The 20566-nt window shown below is 32.7% G+C and overlaps 2 protein-coding genes across 2 annotated transcripts in view; one reads left to right on the top strand and one right to left on the bottom strand.

Moving 5' to 3' along the window:
- LOC149787666 (ER membrane protein complex subunit 10-like) overlaps positions 1-20566 on the bottom strand; it is a 165637-nt gene that overhangs the window by 19310 nt on the left and 125761 nt on the right. The gene's annotated exons all lie outside the window — the stretch shown is intronic.
- Positions 7457-20566, top strand: part of LOC149787667 (allatostatin-A receptor-like) — a 66832-nt gene continuing 53722 nt past the window's right edge. The window contains exon 1 of the mRNA XM_089973866.1: positions 7457-7598. The gene's annotated coding sequence lies outside the window, so the exon portion shown is untranslated. The remainder of the gene's footprint in view (positions 7599-20566) is intronic.

Below are 20566 nucleotides of genomic sequence, written 5' to 3'. Positions count from 1 at the left end.
GGAATAAAGAGTGGTCTCCATACAAAAATAATGGCTCCGTTTAGCAACAAAAAAAAAGAAATCTAAACTTTTACCCTTCTGCTCATGCGCGAGTCAAAGAGTCAGCAAAAAACGATGTTTCTAACACAAATAGGCAATATGTTATTGAAAGATGAATGGGGATTTGGTGTTTTCGAGTCTATTCAGAAATAGCTTTCAAAATGTGTTTCCTACTCTATTTTCAGGCAAAAATGACAAAAAGCTCCAGTTGTTAATGTGTTAAGAGATAATGCAATAAAACAACCAAATAATACTAAGATACTTTAAAACAAAAAAAAAATCACATGAACCAGTCTAATTCAAGAACTAGCAACAACTAAAATTGCAAAAACCCTCATCTGGTATCACTGTTAATAACAAGAATATTAAAAAGTAAATCTATTCAATACTATTTACAAGACTGAACTGGTGTTTGGTAACTTAATACAGTACATAAAGGGAAAAACTGGTGTTTGGTAACTTAATACAGTACATAAAGGGAAAAACTGGTGTTTGGTAACTTAATACAGTACATAAAGGGAAAAACTGGTGTGCAACCTGCTCTTCTGAGATAAAAATAGCATGCCACATTAAAAGCAAATGCAAAATATGAGGATTTGTTAATAAAACATGCACAACAAAAAGAGTCAATACAAATTCATAGACCAAAATGGGTCAAGGATTGAGATATTTACCAAATACATACCCAAGCTAGAAATAATAAGTTATGCTAACAACCCTGTGTCGTAGGAACTTAAATGCATGGTTATACAAAACCTAACCTGACTTAAACGCAAACAGATCTCGAGAGCTCAATTCATATAGAAAAAATTCTTTTTAAGATTCTATATGATGAAAACATGAAAATAAATCTTGGGTTGCAATGTAAAACACAAAGCAAAGGCAATTTCTCCTCAACAGAAAATTAAGCAGCCCATAACTGCTTTGACAGCAGAAAAAAAATGGACAGAGCACATGGGCAAAATATCAACAGAATGGACATGGGGCAATGTCATGTTCTAGAATCTTCGGGTTCATCCAATGGGAGGAAGAATTCTTGTCATACAATGGGGGTATTTTCAACCCAGACGAGTAACAGCTATGCAATAGTAACAGGTTTTGTACTACTAATATTAAAAGTAAATTATTTATTGTTAACTTTAAGAAAAGATAGAATATGGTAAAACCTGCATACACTCAAATACTTACATTTTTAAAATTTGTATAAACTGTCCTGAAGAATAGTTCTGGTGTTTACTTTTAATTACCAAAAAATTACCTTCTAAAAAAAAAGGTGAAGCAAAACAAACTGGATAAATGTTCCTCTATATATATATATATATATATATATATATATATATATATATATATATATATATATATATATATATATATAATTCACATAGATTATCAGAAGAAAATAATAATAAAAAATTTAGGCAAATAATTTTATTTAGAAACAAATACCATTCAGTTTTATCAGTACCATCCAGCTATTGCATTGAAGGTTGAACAGTACTCATAGAATTATTCTCTTTCCTGGCAATAGCAACATGCAAGCCAAATCCTATATAATTTAATATGACGCAGTATTATAGATTTATGACCTGACAAAACACAAACTGTATCCATTGGTCTTTCCTCAAATGACATCAATGTTATGCATATAGGATACTTCCTTATTACCCAACAGTTGCTTACTATTACTGATAGATAGAAACATTTATACGAAAAACATTTATGGCTAAGATTTTTTACTTATTATTATAAGTCAAGTTCAAATGCAAACTGCACAATCTCATCTCAATCATTAGAGTAAACAGTAAAGACCCTAATCTAACGCATTCTGCAACAGCAGATCAGGGTCTGTTACTTGGATTTGAGTTATAAATGAGTTTACATGGTATTAATAACAAGTGAACTTTATATATGTATATACTGATGGTACCTGTTTTCTAGCACACTTTGCATCAAATGTATTTAATGAACCTTGTACAGACTCTAAATCTGCTGCTTTATTGATCACTGTTAAGGCTGGTATGGATTTTACAGTAATGATGAAAAAAGGATGAGCTTCTTAAGGCATATTGTTTAATCTCCTCTGTGAGAGAGAGAGAGAGTGTGTGTGTCTGTGTGTGTGTGTGTGTGTGTGTGTGTGGGAGATTGCTTTTTTAGAGTGATCAGGTAACAGTAGTCATTTTTGTTGATTAGGAAATCATTATTTTGGAAATACTGACAGAAAGACATGGAACATTTAAAGATTAATCAATGAATAAAATACAAAGCATTTAATTTACTATCTTTGAAGTGAAGCATTTAGTTTCACAATTAAATGTCAAAGAGATATGGATGTTAAGGAGAATTGTTTTTAGTTTACCATAGTAATTTATAACAGATAAGTCAAAATCTGTGTTTAATTCTCAGAAGTGAATATCAGATATATTGACAACTATTTATGTTCACTCACCGACTAAAAGTATAAGAACATTCCCTCCACTAAATAACAAAATTTATTCATTTGAAACATTATTTTTCTACATCATAACAAAATCACAGTGTTTAAGAAATCATTTTTTGGACATTATGAAATGAAATTAAGATACAAAAAGTTAGACAGGTTTGATAGGATGGGTATTTTGCAAATCAAAATATGTAACTGCTGGCACAAATTCTTTATGAATTTAGCAAAGGAAACAAATTAAATTCCAAAAAATATTTTGTGTGGCAATGACTAAGGCACCAAAAGGATGCATTAAGTCTCTAGTTTTTCTGGATGAAATTGTATGTCACATTTACTATTTCGGTGCAAATGATAAGGTACTAAAATATTTAAAAACCTATAAATACCAGCTAAATTTTCCCAATATTCATCATTATTATACACACTGACAACAGCAAGAGAAATGCAGCAAATTAGCAGATAAAATGTCTACTAATTACTACTATGTGAGTAATGCAGTCGTCATCTTTCAACAAAATCTTCTAAAACATCTTTTAGGATCCAATGGTAAATTTATATATATATATATAAAGAACAAGGCTGATCAGGATTCATAATTTACATGCATATCAGTATTAGCATAACTGGTTGCATTATTATAATGTGTACTGTATAAAATTATAGCTCTATTTAGATTAGCTCAAATTCACCTCCCAGTGTGTGATGAGTTACAAATGTGGCAATTATGACAGGTTAGAAAACAGAAAAAAGAAAATTAGTTTTGGGGTTTGGATTCCGAAACCTTTCCGACCCCACATTCTGACCACTGAGTTATAAAGTACATAACATTAGGTATAATTGGTCTGGTGCATTACCATACAAGCATACAATTTTGAAATCTCACTTAACATTTTGGCAAAAAAGTTTTACATCGAGAGTACAGTCCAGTACCCCAATAATATATTACTGAAATAAAAGTGTTTTATTATTGAATTCTCTGGAAAACAGTTTTTTTAGGTATCCCCATGTATTCTGTTGTAATATTTGCTTAAAGATGGGGAAAATCATTTTCACTTGCAGTGACCTTGAGTATGAGGCAGGGTCATGGATAAGAATACACATTGTCTAGTCGTGATATAAAATTGGTTAAAGTTTCATTAAAATATCTCCAGTGGTTCAAAAGTTATACTAAGGATAATGATAGCATTCATAGAATTACATTCTCCCTTACCATGACCTTAACCTTTAGTTAGAAGGTATGATTATATTATGCAACACACCAACTAGTCATGACATATGTTTGTCAATGTTTCATTAGAATATCTTAGTGGTTCAAAAGTTTTACTCTGGATGATGATACAAGTCACATGATTACATTTGATGGCATGACTATGGTACACAAAATGTATACTCATGACATATTTTTAGGCCAAGTTTCATTAAAATGCATGCATTGGTTAAAGGTTATATTCCAAACAAGGACACACTAATGGAAGCATATTCTCTCTTGCAATGACATTGACCTTTTGACAGGGGGCATGTCTATGGTATGAGAAGCACAACCTAATCAGGATATACTTGTGGGCAAAGTTTCATGAAAATCCTGAGAGTTACAAAAGTTATGTGCCTGACAAGTTTAGTAATCCAGAAACTTTAATGACTGAATGATGAACAATGAACAATGATGTTACATGATACACTCAGCTAAATACCAGCATATACAAATTAAACAGAATTACTCACTTTGATGCTTAAGTTACATTAAATTTTTTGCTGGAATCATACTTTATGACGTCCATTTTGAAATTTTGGGTATAATAAATGCAAAGTATCTCAAAAGATTTTGTCTTCTCAATAAAACATTTATTTGGTTCAAAATCTACCTCATAGACAAATATCCGTTAAGCATCCTTGTCCTTTGAACACCAGAATGGGTTTACATTTAGAACAAATACTGTGCAGTAGAAAATTGCACATTCCTTTTGATGATGAGTTTATTTGTCCACATAATTAAAATAATCATGTTTGATTGTAATATTAAAAACGTATGCACAGGTGCAAGTGTTTGATGTGCACTGATCATTAATGTGGCCAATGCAGGGATTAATTGATTCACTAAGTGCAAGGAAAACTAGGTACACTGAGCAGTTCTGGATTACTAAATATCTGACCATTAAAAGACCAGTTCTTCTGTTGCCGTGGCAATAGTGGAAATGGTGTCCTTAGAAGACAAGTCATACATAATTCTCAAAAATATGAAGAAAATCAGTAGAAGGAAGTTTACTATTCCCTCTGTGTGTGTGTGTGTGTGTGTGTGTGTGTGTGTGCATGTGTGTGCATGTGTGTGTGTGTGTGTGTGTATAAGGTTGAACTGTACAGCCAAGTAAGCTTAAATATCATAAAAAGGCATATAATGGTGAGAAATAGTCAATATGACCTTGAACCCAGATCAAGCTATAATAGCATGACCTTGAAAACAGATTAAACTTAAAACAATATGACCTTTAGAGTAGAGGAATGCTAAAATTGGAGGAAATAATTATGATTGAATAATGCTCATCTAATGTTTTATGAGAAAATGTCCATCTAATATTATCCAAAGATTTAAGAAAATTAGTGATCATCTAATATTATTTTGTTCCTTGGAGTAATAAATTTAATTTTGGTACACCATGTGTTAGTAGCAAATTTCATTAACTTTCTTTTTATTATACTATAAACGATTTTGAACCTATTGCCATTTTTATCAAGAACATCTTAAATATTGATAGTTTCAAATCGGCTGTTGGGCTATACATTTTACAAGAAAGCAGATCAAGGAGAACATTTCAATATTTTTACTAGAATGAACTGGTTTTTATGAAATCAGACAAACCTAAAACAAGAGGCCTAAGTGATCTGGTGTTGCTCACCTGGTTACATACATTATCAGCTGACCATTCCACAAAGCAGGCTTATGTAGTATAAAAGAATACAACCAATGAAAATTATGCCCCAAACTTTGTCATGTCAGTTTTCTAAATTTACTATAGTATATTAAAAATTCTTCTCAGAGATATAGATGTAATATGCATAAACATTTCTCATAATTAAATGTTTCAACAAAGTTATAAAGTTTGATCAAACTGAAAGAGACATATTGTCTCTAGAGAAGCAGCACGCTCAGCCAATTAGATGCAATTGTATATTAACCTGTACCATATGTACTCACCTACAAATTGGGTCCAAATGCAAACTGTTCCAGTAGATCATGGCTTGTGTTGTTCGACTGATTACTTACAATAAATTGCATAGACCCAGATCTGCCAGAACATACTGCAGCACAAGACATGGATCTATATAGTTTGCAGCAGGATCTGAATTGTACATAGGTAAGTATATTTGGTAATCTGTTTTATCTGTTCTGTTTTGGGGCTTAAGATGATGTGCATGTCACGTAAATACAACTTATGAAGGAAACAACCCAGCAAAAAGCATTGCTGGTGTAGCTTCCTGAGAGACAACAGACGTAGGATCAAAGATGGCTATCACTGCTAAATGTTTCTTCTTGCATTTTGTAGTATATATCACTGTAAGCAAAGTTGGTAAACAACTGATTAAGCAACTATCGCTGTTGAATAAATTACACTCGAGTAACTCCTGAAAGTTACTTTGTGTAACATAACACGATTTCTTGTTTCGATATCTATATAACACAATCTATGATACTACTATATACATGTACAACACACTATGAAACTATCATTATATGTAATAAAAATAAAAAAGTTTGAACATACTTTTTTCTTGAATATTCAAAAGTGTAAGTAGGATGAACATACAAAATTATGTCAACATATGTGACTTTTGAAGAGGGACATAATGGGGGATGGGCTGGGGCTGAAGTGATTTGCACCTCCCCCCCCCCCCAATAAATTGAGTAAGAAACAACTGGAACATTTTCTATTTCCTAAAGCAAGTTTCCTTTTCAGCTAGATGTTAAAATTATCCCCTAAAAAAGCTTAAAATGCAGGAGTTTCCAGGGCTTAGACCCCTGGGCCTCTAACAGGGTATCTGTCCCATAGATGTCCCATGCCAACTGGTTTATGCCACCATTATAATTTCTCAATCTGCCACTGATGCGTTTTAGAATCTACAATTAATTTTCTAATGACTATACAGAATCTTTTATGGTATACATCGGTGTTCTCAAAGGCAATGAAATAATATTGCACTAATATAAATATAGGAATAGTTGCTAAGTAACCAAATAAAACCCGACAAAGTATGTACAAATTCCACCTAAAAATCAATAAATTTATTATTGTTAAGCTGTATTTTAAACAAATTCCAATTTAAAAAAATCCTGGCATGTTGTTTTATAATTACGTTTTCCTTCCTTTCATAAAGACATACATATCTAAATGCAACCTACAGTTACCAACAGGTGGATTATTTGTCCATGTAATTATAGTCATTGAAATGTATTTTAAAATTTAAAATTTTTATATTCACTGGCAGAGACCAATGAGAAATATCAATAAAAATTTAAGGGAATTTCATGCAAGACCATAAAATTCTCCATATTACCAATTCCATTTAAATCTGCAAAGTCTATGAAATGTTTTAAATTTTTTTTAAAAGAATTCACAAATGAGGCTACACTCTAATTGTTAACAAATATATTTTAATAAATCAGCAAGCTTATACAAACCTAATACACAAACCTAAGTATGCTAACAAAAGATAGCAATTTCATTAAAAATTATTGAATATTTGATACAGGATGTATAATTGTTAAGGTGATGCTGGTCATCAAAGAGTATTTTACACAGACTGGTTATGTTATGTCTAATGACTCCTGAGAGAAAGAAGCTACTATTAGACTGATAAGGGTACCCTACAAAAGTAACAGTAAAAAACATGCTCTTCAGCTTTACAGTAATAACTGTTGTCCTGTAATACAGTCATTCTTCAAACTGATAAAGCATCGGTAGCAGCCAGCAGCAACAGAAAGAAGTAGGGGTGAATATTCACACTGAAGCCTGACATTGGAATAGTTTTACTATCAGAGAGCTTGTAAACACATCACCTCTGCATCATCATACAGTCTAAAGGTGATGACCAAAGTAAAGATGACAACTGTGTTAATTCTATGAAGGTAAATTCTATATATTTTCTGTGTAATTTATGTTCTGGTTTAATTTATATACTGTAATTCATAAATTACGAATATAGTAATTCTTGTATGTTCTGCTTATTATCAAGCTTCATAAATGACTGGTCAACTCACAGAGTATAAATTCTGTGATTTAGGGATCCACTTGTACAATTTTGGCAATGTGGGGCTTATATGGGGTAAATATTGGCAAATTTTCATCAATAGAAGAAAATAGTAACAGTTTTGTAAATAAATGGGCTTATCATCAATCATGAGGTAATCATGGAAGACTTACAGTGTGCTAGTATACTTCATATCACTATATTTTATAATAAACAAAATAATAGTGTCATCTTTATTTTCACTGCTTAACTTGAAAAAAAATTATTTTTCTGAAAATTTTGTCAATTGTACTGACACTACTACAGTGAAAAATAATATATGTTCGTGCTTATAAGTTATCTATTTACATGGGAACTAAGTTATATGAAGAAAACATGAAATATGGCAATTGTTATTTCCTGTAAATATTAAATATAATATTCAATATACTGTGAACAAATTATTCATTAACTTTTAACTGGCAATTCCTGCTAATGTCTGAAACACAATTATGTCAGCTAACAATTATACAGCTCTGAATGGATTTCATTAAATATTTCTCATCACTGTAAAAAGGCAAGAGTTGAATACTGGTAAATGGACATTTTTTCTTTACGAGACTTATGATCTCTAAAGATGATTGCTGTAATTAGTAAAGGAGTACATGAAATATGCTCCACCTTTTCATGAACAAAACGGTTTCATTAAAATCACGAGGAAGTTTTGGTGGGGATGGGGAGATATTCAGCTGATTGGCACAGAACTTTTAAGCAAATGGTGAAAATTTCATGATCAAAGGCCTCATATATTTCACTAAATAAAGAAGGTGAAAAGTGACATTATTTCTTATATGACATTATCGGCAGCCATACCCATGATGTCTGATATATTGTGCAGTACTAATGGTTATCTTGGGTTTCAAAATTGCAGCAAAATATTTGGCTTTCAGGAAAATATAAAAATGGTGTTTAATTAAAACTGGCAGAGATTAGGTTTTTGTCAGAACTTATATCTGTAATATTTCTGCAGATTTAGCCTCAGCATGTTGCTGAAGAAAACAATATTTGCTCAAATTTTCAAATGAGATCAGCTGACACTAGCTATTTTCCAGTCTACATTTGTTGAATGGTCTTTTAGTCATGACAACTTATTCAATACTTAAGTCAATTACTTCTTGCAGTATAGTCATAATTTGATGTTACTAACATAGCTTCTTGCTTTAGGATTTTTTCAATTTCATCTCTAAAACTTAAGAATGGGGTCCCAAACTGAACAAGCAAGTTCTTAGACAGGTCTAAATTAAACCCTTGTCAGCTAATTCTTTTGCATTTTGTGGGCAAAATGATAAGTTACACATAACTACACCTACAGCACACTTTGCTTTTGTGTATATGCTTTATTTTGAATGTTCCATTTTTGGATCAGTTGTAATTACAACCCTATTATAGTTTATTTGACTTTGATTTTCAGAGAGAACAACTGTGGTCACCATGGCTAAAATTTAATGCTAATACCTTCGATTTCAAAATGTCTTTAGTATAAAATGAACCACAGTTAGCATTAAACTTCCCATAAATGACAAAGAATTCTTCAGCAAGTCTAATTTTTGATTTTAGTCTTTTGAAGCACATACAAGTTGCAGAAGATTGTCAAGTGTCGAGCAATACAAAAAAAATTGTTTTTTTACCAGTGCATGTGAAGTAGATACATTTGCAGTGAAAATGGAAAATGTTAGAAATACACAAAATCTCGAACAATGCAAAAATGCAGTTCATTGCTTTTGCACATACATTGTTCTAAAAAATATGATTAAAAAAAACAAACTTAAAATTTTAAAATGGCATATGGCAAAAATTAATTAGATGACCTATTTAGGTTTCTTTTGGTCTGTCCATCCCAACAGTGCAGAATGAATTCACTCCTACCAGGGTGACCAAACTGGACTATTGTCAGATGCCAGTCCAAGTCAAGCACTACACTGTATGAATGACAGCAAATTGATTGATCCATTATTCAGCTGAATGTATCAGTGCCAAAGAATGTGGGGCCTAGAGAAAGAAGAAACATTTCCAATACATTCAATAGTTACATTTGTATCTTTATTATAAACATTAAAAACTGAGACTATCAAAGCAATATCATCAAACATATAGAGGACTGCTCCAATGCATTTTAATATTTCAGTTTCAGTAAATATTATTTTGGTGGATAATTTTTAAAAAAAGCACGGAACTCATTTTTGTGATCACTAAAATAACCTCCTGTTTTTTTTTTGTCTTCTTTTTTTTAACTCTACCAGTATGCAAAGCCAAACTTATTAAACTTGTCGACCAAAAGTTGTGATCTGATTCAAAATCCAAATTTTATTAAACAAAACAGTCTTTTCCAATTCATATATAACACAATGGGCATTTTAAAAATATTATTACTACGCAAAACCAATATTCAAAAGAATCAAACATAATGAATTTAGAAAAATGCAAATATCTTTGATAAATTAAAGGTGATACAGTAATAAATAAAATGTTTGAAGTATAATCTGTGTTAAACTACCTTTAATATTTCATACACCACAGATGAAAGAATGATTTCTTGTGATACAGATAGGCAGCCAAATTATGGTAAAATAATCAATCAAAAATCGGACATGACATCAACAGAGAAGTGGTATGATCAATCCAGCATTGTGATTGATATTAAAGGAAAGAAATGACATAAACGGTAATAGCATTACAGTAATTCAAGTTGACCTTCCATTATAGTGTGCTTGGAATAGGACGTTATCAACTAGATCATAATTGAACAAGAATCTGAGGACATGGAAAATCCTTCTCTATGCCAGTACACCTGAACTACATACAAACTGTTCTTGAGGTTTACGTCTTTTTCTTGGTCACTATTCCATGTATTTTGACCAAAATTATGACTTCAAAAGAGGACAACAGACACTGTATATTTTGTAATTAATTTTAACTTCTAGGAATCTCTAGGTTACAGTATTGTAATTACAAATAGATACAATATTTAAATAAATGGCACTCAAAGGATGAAATTTTGTGTTGTTTCTAAACCTTCACCAGAAAAAAACCATGTCAAAAACATTTCAGAACCATTTTGAAACAACTATCATAAATGTATACCTGAACACATGGTCAGGTATCTTCATGCCAGTGTTCACCTCTTCAAACCATAGTGTTCACTCTGTAATGTAAGCAATATGCTGTTTATATGCTGCCAATATGTGTGTGCTGCCAATAACTCTATATGTGCTGCCAGTAATACAAGAATTGCATTAAACATGTATTTTTAAACAACCTGTTTTCTCTGGGGCTTTTTCTGAGATACTGACAGTAAATCTGACTTCATAAACGTTTTACACTGTCAAAATATTTTGAGATGAGTACTTACTGAAATTAACTTTTATGATAGTGAAACCTATAAAACACATAGCTGTTTGACTTCTGTCTAGATTCAAATGCATATGCGTTATTTCACATGTGAAATTACTTTGTGTATTTTGAATAAAACACCTGTTTGCTGCAATATTTAAAATAATAATATTTTATCCAATGCTATAATACAGATCATTCAATCAATTAGAAACATTTTCTCTCTGTATCACCATGTGTGTGTGTGTGTTGCTTTTCGCAAGCATTAAGCTTTTTGCAAGCATTAATCTATCTGACATTGGCACAATACTAATGTAAATTGCCCAAAATATCCTAATAATCGTTTTCAATATTTTCAATAGTAATCTTTTGGCACCAACAAATATTTCAATTTTATCACTACCGGATTCTAAAAAATGATCATGTTGAAATTGCCAATACAAATATTTATACAGTTTTAACTATGGAAGAGCACAAAATGGGCCAGTTGTCTTGGGATGTCCTTGCCAAACTGATTTCTATTCCCACTTAGCTCCCATTGCCTGGGCCTGATAAAGCTATTGAAAATGAACAAAAAGTAAAACCATTACCAAAGTGTATAATATTTAGGTATGGTACTGTGAGAACTTCCTGTGGTACCATTAGAGAACAGAAGGCTAATAACAGCTGAAAGGTTGCATGGCACTGATTCCAACCGACATTTTCAATATTGAACAGAAAATGCTGTATTAGCCTCATTAAAAGCACATAAAATATCATTTTCCATTAGTTTTTGTAACAATGAGGTTCCACAAGAAGCCTAAGAAAATGTAGCCTAGAAATACCAGATAAGATAACGTGGGTTTTAACACAGCAGGCTTGAATCAAATATCATTATTTAAAGATACCATCCATTTTAAAAGTGAAAGCAATAGTTTGAAGACTCAGTGCAGCACCATATGTACTTGCTTATAAGACAAAGCAACTGCACAGACCCAGATCTGCCATCGCATAATGTACTGGCAGATCTGGGTCTGTGCAGTTTGTTAGAAGTAACCAAAAAGAAGAAAAAAATACAGACCCTAATTTGCAGGTGCATTATGCTATGGCTGATTAGGATCTTTATTGTTTGCAGTTTAACCTGACTTCTAAGTGAATATATATGGTACCTTAATTTTTTTCATTAATGTCAAATGCACACAACTATCTCCTTCTTATTTAAGAGACAGAATTAAAAATTAACTGAGAGAATAATGAGATAGAATTAAAAATTAACTGAGAGAATAATCTGTCATTCATGCTACACAAGGTCCAGTGTACTTCAAAATTACATGGTAGTGGGCGACCAAGAAAAATAGCTTAAATTCAATAGCCCTTAAAAGAAGGCAAGGAATTAAATCAGTTCAATATGAAATTGTAAGCTTCAAAACTATTTACTGACTTTCTTAAATATCATTAATAATTATTATCTTAGCAATATATTTTTGTATCTGTGATTTAAACAAAATACAGAACAATTTATTGTACTATTTGTGCAACCTGACATTGATATATAGTGGACCAAACTCTACTTTCTGGTAGCCTGTGGGCTTCAGGTACAAGATTTACTGGATCCTATACCCAATTCATCATGTATGGAATCATATTTAGTTATACTGAGTAAAACATCTCAGGACTGAAATGCTATGGACCAAGCTATTAAAAATGCATTGAGGCCAAACTAAATATTAAAAATGCATTGAGACCAAACTAAAACATTAGAAATGCATTGAGACCAAACTAAAATATTAGAAATGCATTGAGACCAAATTAAAATATTAGAAATGCATTGAGACCAAATTAAAATATTAAAAATGCATTGAGACCAAACTAAAATATTAGAAATGCATTGAGACCAAACTAAAATATTAAAATTGCATTGAGACCAAATTAAAATATTAGAAATGCATTGAGACCAAATTAAAATATTAAAAATGCACTAAGACCAAACTAAAATATTAGAAATGCACTAAGACCAAACTAAAATATTAGAAATGCATTGAGAACAATCTAAAATATTAGAAATGCATTGAGACCAAACTAAAATATGAGAAATGCCCTGGAACCAATCTAAAATATTAAAAATATCCTGGGACTAAACTAAAATATCAGAAAGGCCCTGGGACCAAACTTAAATATTAGTTACAGAGATTTTCAGTATATTTATTAAATTTTATTAATTGAAAAGGAATTCGAGACTAGAAAACAAATTAAATTTCAAGGTAATCTGGGACTAGAAGGGGAAAAAAATTCGGGTGAATCTGGACTTGACAATGATTTAAGTTTCAACGGGAATTTGGGCGAAAACAATTTAAATTTCAAGGTTAATTTGGTACTAGAAAGTGATTTAAGGGGAATATGGGAAAAGAAAACTTTAAATTTCAAGGGGAATCTAGGACTAGAGAATGATTTAAGTTTCCAAGGGAATTTGAGACTAAAAAAACAATTTAAATTTAGGACTAGAAAGCAATTCAAGTTTCAAAAGGAATCTGGGACTAGAAAAAAACTATTTAAATTTCAAGGCGAATTTGGGACTAGAAAAAAATTGTTTTAAGGGGTCCATATAGTTTCTGCATGACATTTTGGTCTTGAGAGGATTCTTGACAAAATGTGATGACCTCTACTAAGATACAAGTTGTCTTGAAGGACCTTTGTGATACTGGCTGAAGCAGCTGTTGTTGTTGTTGTTGTTGTTGTAGGGTTTAATGCCATTTTTCAGCACATGATAGGCTATACATGGCAGCCAGTATTTATGGTGGAGGAAGAACCCGGTAAATCCCCGGAAAGAACCACCGACCCTCGAGATGCTACTGGCAAGCTTTCTCACATACCCACACTGGCCGAATACGAGACTCAGCTGAAGCAGTGGTCTCTCAAAAATGGGTTTAATGTACCAAGTAAGGAAGTTTTAGCCCCAGTGTCAAAATGGCACTTGAATTAACTAATGATAAATATACCAGTGTCATTTTGAAGCAATGAAAAAATCCCTTCTACTGAAAATATATGAACTTTTTAAGGCATGTAAAATGCATGCAGAAAACGCAGATATTTTTAACAAACAAAAAATAGTTGCAATTTTGTGAATTTTGAATATCTAAATTTTGGGTTAAAAATAATGTCATCCAGATTTCTGCAAATATTTTCAGTTTTCACTTTTCTCTTTTTGTTCACCGAATTAACTGACAATAAAAACTGCAGGTACAGATACTACAACTGAGTGGACTGGTTATCTGTGTTTGTACATCTTTCATAATTAATGCCCATGAACAGTACTCATTCTTTGCATGCTAGTACACCCCCAACCCCCTGCTGAGCTATAGAAAAAGTGTCTTCAGGTAATTGTGGGGGTACTCTTATCTCCACTGAACAGAAGTGAGTTTGATACAGTTACTTTATTTATGATGTATCTAAAATAAACAAAAAATTTACAAACTGACTTCTCTTGAATGTTTTATGACTGTATAAATTGTTCAAGATTTAAAAAAGGAACCACTTCCTGAATTATTTTAGTAACTTTATATTTTGGGGAATACAAGTTTTCATTTGCTGTCTTGTTTTGAGCTGATAATAACGGTCAATCAATAATTTCTTAAAGCCACAAAGCATTGTGTTTTCTCCATACAACTGATCACCACCACCACCCCCGACCCCCACCCCCCCGTGAATCCTTATGTCATGTAGTATGACTATGTGGCAACAAACGAGCACAGCAGAAACTATACAATGAATTAATTTTAATGGAGAATACATGTACTTAGATTACAGTATTATAAGTAACAAGTGCCACTGAAAGAAACAAGTGAATTTTTCTGTTCGTAAAACTTCACCAGAAAATGACCAAGAAAAAAATCGTTTCAAAACCTTTTTGAAACAACTTCTGTAAATGTACAGGAAACCACACCCACTCTCTTCAATCAGAACATCCTCTGCTTTTTCATGAAGTTGACCTTGGATTTAACTCATTGCCATTGAGAACTATAGTCTAAAAACTACTTTTCTTCACATCGAACAATATAGCCATGGAAGGAGAAGAAAATATCAAAATCAGATCATTGTTGGCCTTTGCTGTCATAACATATAAGGTGCACTCCACTGGAGGCGAATCACCAGACACATCAAAATTGATCTGTATTCCAACAATTACTTCTTAAGTTATTTCACGAGCTGACAGAAATGGCCGTGATAAGTTCTGATCTCCACCGTCTTCACACCAAAATGTTCACAGAAATCAGGAAAAGTAGCATCAAACTATATGTACTGTAAATCTGTACGGTGATTAATTCTAAGTTAAATGTGAATAATGTGGTCAGTCAATTTTCAGGTGATATTTTGAAAACTGAAAAAAAAAAAAAAACATTAATTGCTTGTTCTAAAGTGAGAGTTGATGATTAGGACTTCAAATGAGAATAGGAGAAACTGTACACTGCAATTAATTTTAACTGAAAGGAATACCTAGATTACAGCATTTTGATTACAAATGGGTATAAATATTTAATCAACTGCCACTAAAACAATTTAATTTTGGTTAGTTTTTAAACTTATCAGAAAATGTCCAAGTCAAATAAACATTTCAAAACAATTTTGACACAACCACTGTAAATGTACATGAGAGCACATGCACAGTTGTCCTCACACAATAGTGTCTATCCATTTAAACCATAGTAGTCACTGATGTTAGGATGAGTAACTTAACTTTACATTGTTTTAGGGTATAATTCATAAAACAATCTTGAACTAATGGACTTGGTCAATTTTTGGTGAAGTTTTAGAAATGAAACAAAAAAACCCTGCTTATTCCAGTGGCAGTTGATTAACTATTTATACCTATTTGTACTTGTAATGAATCTAGGTACTCCTATTATTATAATATTATACAGTTTCTGCTGTCATCATATGCTCAAATACAATGTAATGACCAAGAAGGACACATATACTGATACTGTGTGCTGAAGCAATTGGAATAAAGTGCATTGCACAAGGACAATGCCATGGTTGCCCACCTGGTTTGATCCTCTGGTAAGATTGCAACCTTCACCCTTTCTGCTAAGAGTTTGGCTCTTGAATTGTAGAATTTAATTCATTTTGTTTAATCATCCATTCACTTGCAAAATGTAATTAAACGGAAACAATATTTTTGGAGAAAAAAAATCTTTCATAAAATTTTGGAAAAGGGTGTGTGAAATCATTAAATCAGGTTTCTTTGTCTCATGACGAGTGCAACATACTTTTGCTATTTAATAATCGTATATTTAGTTGAAATGAAGTTATCATACAATAGTTTTTATTTTATTTTTCTTGGTCAGACTGCAGTGATCTTGATATAGTTGAGAAAAAGAAATAAAATACCACACTGTCATCCCAGGAGCATAAGGCCATATATTCAACTCATGTCCAATGTGTACATGGGCTCAGATGATAATTTTAGGAATAGAGAAAAAGCCTTAAATATTCCAGTCATGTATTCATAAAATTCTAAGGTGTGAAGAAATTATTTTGTTTGCAGTACATAGGAAAATTCTCTGATACTGAAAACAGTGGCAAAATCTAATGCCACTAATTATAAATGGCAAAATATCTGCAAGTTTTGGCAATCAAATGTTTACTAGAACTCACGTTACTGACAAAAGAAATAAACTAGAGTATTACAAAATAATAATAATAATAATAATGAATACTTTATTTTATGAAGGTAACACAGCCGACTATTACGTTATACTGTGTTTATCCATAAGGGTTAGAAAGAGGCAAGCTGGATCAGGAAACAAGTCACTGACTCACAATATCCTCTAGTGTAACCTAGACCTTGAGAAGTATGGCTATGGTACATAAAACAGTCAGATCACAATATATAATTGGTCAAGTTTAACTGACCTGGGGTGGGGGGCATGGCTATGGTTTGTGACATGCAATCTAGTAACGAGACTCATTTGACCTTAGCTACACTGTGATGTTTGCCGTGGTTCAAAGTAATACTCCTGACCAGGATAGAAATAATAGAATTTACATTTTTTCTTGCCATGACCTTACTCTTGAGGCACAGTGTCTAGTCATAATATATACATGGCTGGCCTTGACCTTTAGTCAAGGGCATGGTTATGGCATGTAGCATACCATCTCCACATGATATGTAACATCATTAAAATATCTTCAGAAGTTCAGAGTTATACTGTGGACAGTGATACCAAGTTGACACATAATTACATGTTCCTATTATGTGACCTTAACCTTATGACAGAAGGAGTGGCTGTAGTACACAACACACTGTGTAGTCATAATATACATTTAGGCAAAGTTTCATTAAAATATCTTCAGTGATTCAAAGGTTAATCTCTGGTCAAGGCTACATGTCACAGAATTATATTTCCCTGACCTTGACCTTGGCCTTGATGCAAGGGACATGGTTATGGCACAAGACACTCCATCTAGTCATGATGCATAAATGGGTAAAGTTCCTATTAAATGTCTTCAAGTGCATCCAAAGTTCCTATTAAATGTCTTCAATTGCAACCAAAGTTCCTATTAAATGTCTTCAATTTCAACCAAAGTCTAGAAAATGATAGCAGTCACAGAATTAATTTTCTCTTGCAATGACCATGTCACATGGGGAGCGGCTATCATATGCAATACACCATCTAGTCATACTCAATACCCAGACAAACTTTCATTTAAATCTCAAATCTCTCCAACCATTGCAAAGTTATGGGCCTGACAAGCAATGTTAACAGACAGAGGTAAACAGCTATATCATTAATAGCAACTATACTACTGCTGATTGTCTTGACATCATGAGGATGTCTGGATCAATCAAATCAGCATTGTTTCAGTTATTAATCAATTCAGAGTGTCACAGTAAATGTTCTGTCCAAAACTCCATTATCAGACAGCCTTTATCAACGATGTCAGCTATGTCATTGAGACCAGCATCCATGACCTTGAAAAAGACTGATGAGTGACAACTTTATCAAATAAATGAACCCTATACAAAATTTTAATGAAGACTTTCTTCAATGAAATTGCCAAAATGATAAAAAGAAAAACTTGTGACCAAATCACTGGTGATTTTATAAACTGTTAAAGTCTGTATTTATTTAAATTCTGATAAAGGCTGTACTTTTAATAAACCATTATCAACTAAAATTGGAAATAATAAATCTGCAATCTGCTGGTATCAAGTTAACTCTACACACCTTGATGTACTTAAGGACAAATCCAAATAATGCCATATTTAGAAATGATTAACATCAATGGTATGAAAGCTACCAGGACAAAAAGTCACTCAAGGAGTCAGTCTGAAAATGGCTTGACATAAAATTTGTCATGATTCAATATATGGATACCAAGTAAGGACAATCCTTAAATCAATAAGAATAGAATTTACACATTTCCATATGCAAAGCTTGATATATAAGCATATGTCTCCATGTGAATGAATACACAAACTATTCTTCATCTATATACATGTACCCTGAGGCCCAAATTAGATTTATCTTTGAAGCTATCAAGTGAAAAGATAGATTTTAGTTTCTAACTCCAAATTGCAAGCTTGTCATGGAACAATTATAAGTGAGAAGAAGAAGAAAAAAATGAAAACAATAAACATGAGTCCCATGTGGGTTTGACAATGCACACCTGACTTAAAGTTGTTTCCAGGGGTTTAATGCAGTTATTCAGTACATGATAGGTCATACATGGTGGCCAGTATAGCTGGCGGAGGATAATACCGGTACATGTAGTTGTGCACTGAGCAGGCTAAGATGTAGTACTGTAATAATGCAACCTATGTGAGCAGGTTAAGATCTAGTACTGTAATAATACAACCTATGTGAGCAGGCTAAGATGTAGTATTCTAAGAATACAACCTATCTGAGCAAGCTAAGATGTAGTACTCTAAGAATACAAGCTATGTGAGCAGCCTAAGATGTACCACTGTAAGAATACAACCTATGTGAGCAGGCTAAGATGTAGTACTGTAATAATACAACCTATGTGAGCAGGCTAAGATGTAGTACTGTAATAATACAACCTATGTGAACAGGCTAAGATGTAGTGCTGTAATAATACAACCTATGTGAGCAGGCTAAGATGTAGTACTCTAAGAATACAACCTATGTGAGCAAGCTAAGATGTAGTACTCTAAGAATACAACCTATGTGAGCAACCTAAGATGTACCACTGTAAGAATACAACCTATGTGAGCAGGCTAAGATGTAGTACTGTAATAATACAACCTATGTGAGCAGGCTAAGATGTAGTACTGTAATAATACAACCTATGTGAACAGGCTAAGATGTAGTACTCTAAGAATACAACCTATGTGAGTAGGCTAAGATCTAGTACTCTAAGAATACAACCTATGTGAGCAGGCTAAGATGTAGTGCTGTAATAATACAACCTATGTGAGCAGGCTAAGATGTAGTACTGTAATAATACAACCTATGTGAGCAGGTTAAGATCTAGTACTGTAATAATACAACCTATGTGAGCAGGCTAAGATGTAGTGCTGTAATAATACAACCTATGTGAGCAGGATAAGATGTAGTGCTGTAATAATACAACCTATGTGAGCAGGCTAAGATGTAGTACTGTAATAATACAACCTATGTGAACAGGCTAAGATGTAGTACTCTAAGAATACAACCTATGTGAGCAAGCTAAGATGTAGTACTCTAAGAATACAACCAATGTGAGCAGCCTAAGATGTACCACTGTAAGAATACAACCTATGTGAGCAGGCTAAGATGTAGTACTGTAATAATACAACCTATGTGAGCAGGCTAAGATGTAGTACTGTAATAATACAACCTATGTGAACAGGCTAAGATGTAGTACTCTAAGAATACAACCTATGTGAGCAGGCTAAGATGTAGTACTCTAAGAATACAACCTATGTGAGCAGGCTAAGATGTAGTACTGTAATAATACAACCTATGTGAACAGGCTAAGATGTAGTACTCTAAGAATACAACCTATGTGAGCTGGTTACGATGTAGTGCTGTAATAATACAACCTATGTGAGCAGGCTAAGATGTAGTACTCTAAGAATACAACCTATGTGAGCTGGTTACGATGTAGTGCTGTAATAATACAACCTATGTGAGCAGGCTAAGATGTAGTGCTGTAATAATACAACCTATGTGAGCAGGCTAAGATGTAGTACTGTAATAATACAACCTATGTGAGCAGGTTAAGATCTAGTACTGTAATAATACAACCTATGTGAGCAGGCTAAGATGTAGTGCTGTAATAATACAACCTATGTGAGCAGGATAAGATGTAGTGCTGTAATAATACAACCTATGTGAGCAGGCTAAGATGTAGTACTGTAATAATACAACCTATGTGAACAGGCTAAGATGTAGTACTCTAAGAATACAACCTATGTGAGCAAGCTAAGATGTAGTACTCTAAGAATACAACCAATGTGAGCAGCCTAAGATGTACCACTGTAAGAATACAACC

Source organism: Sinohyriopsis cumingii, chromosome 11 (assembly GCF_028554795.1).
Source record: "Sinohyriopsis cumingii isolate HCF-2022 chromosome 11, ASM2855479v2, whole genome shotgun sequence".
In the NCBI taxonomy this organism is placed as follows: Eukaryota; Metazoa; Mollusca; class Bivalvia; order Unionida; family Unionidae; genus Sinohyriopsis; species Sinohyriopsis cumingii.
This window is presented reverse-complemented; position numbering and strand designations above follow the sequence as displayed.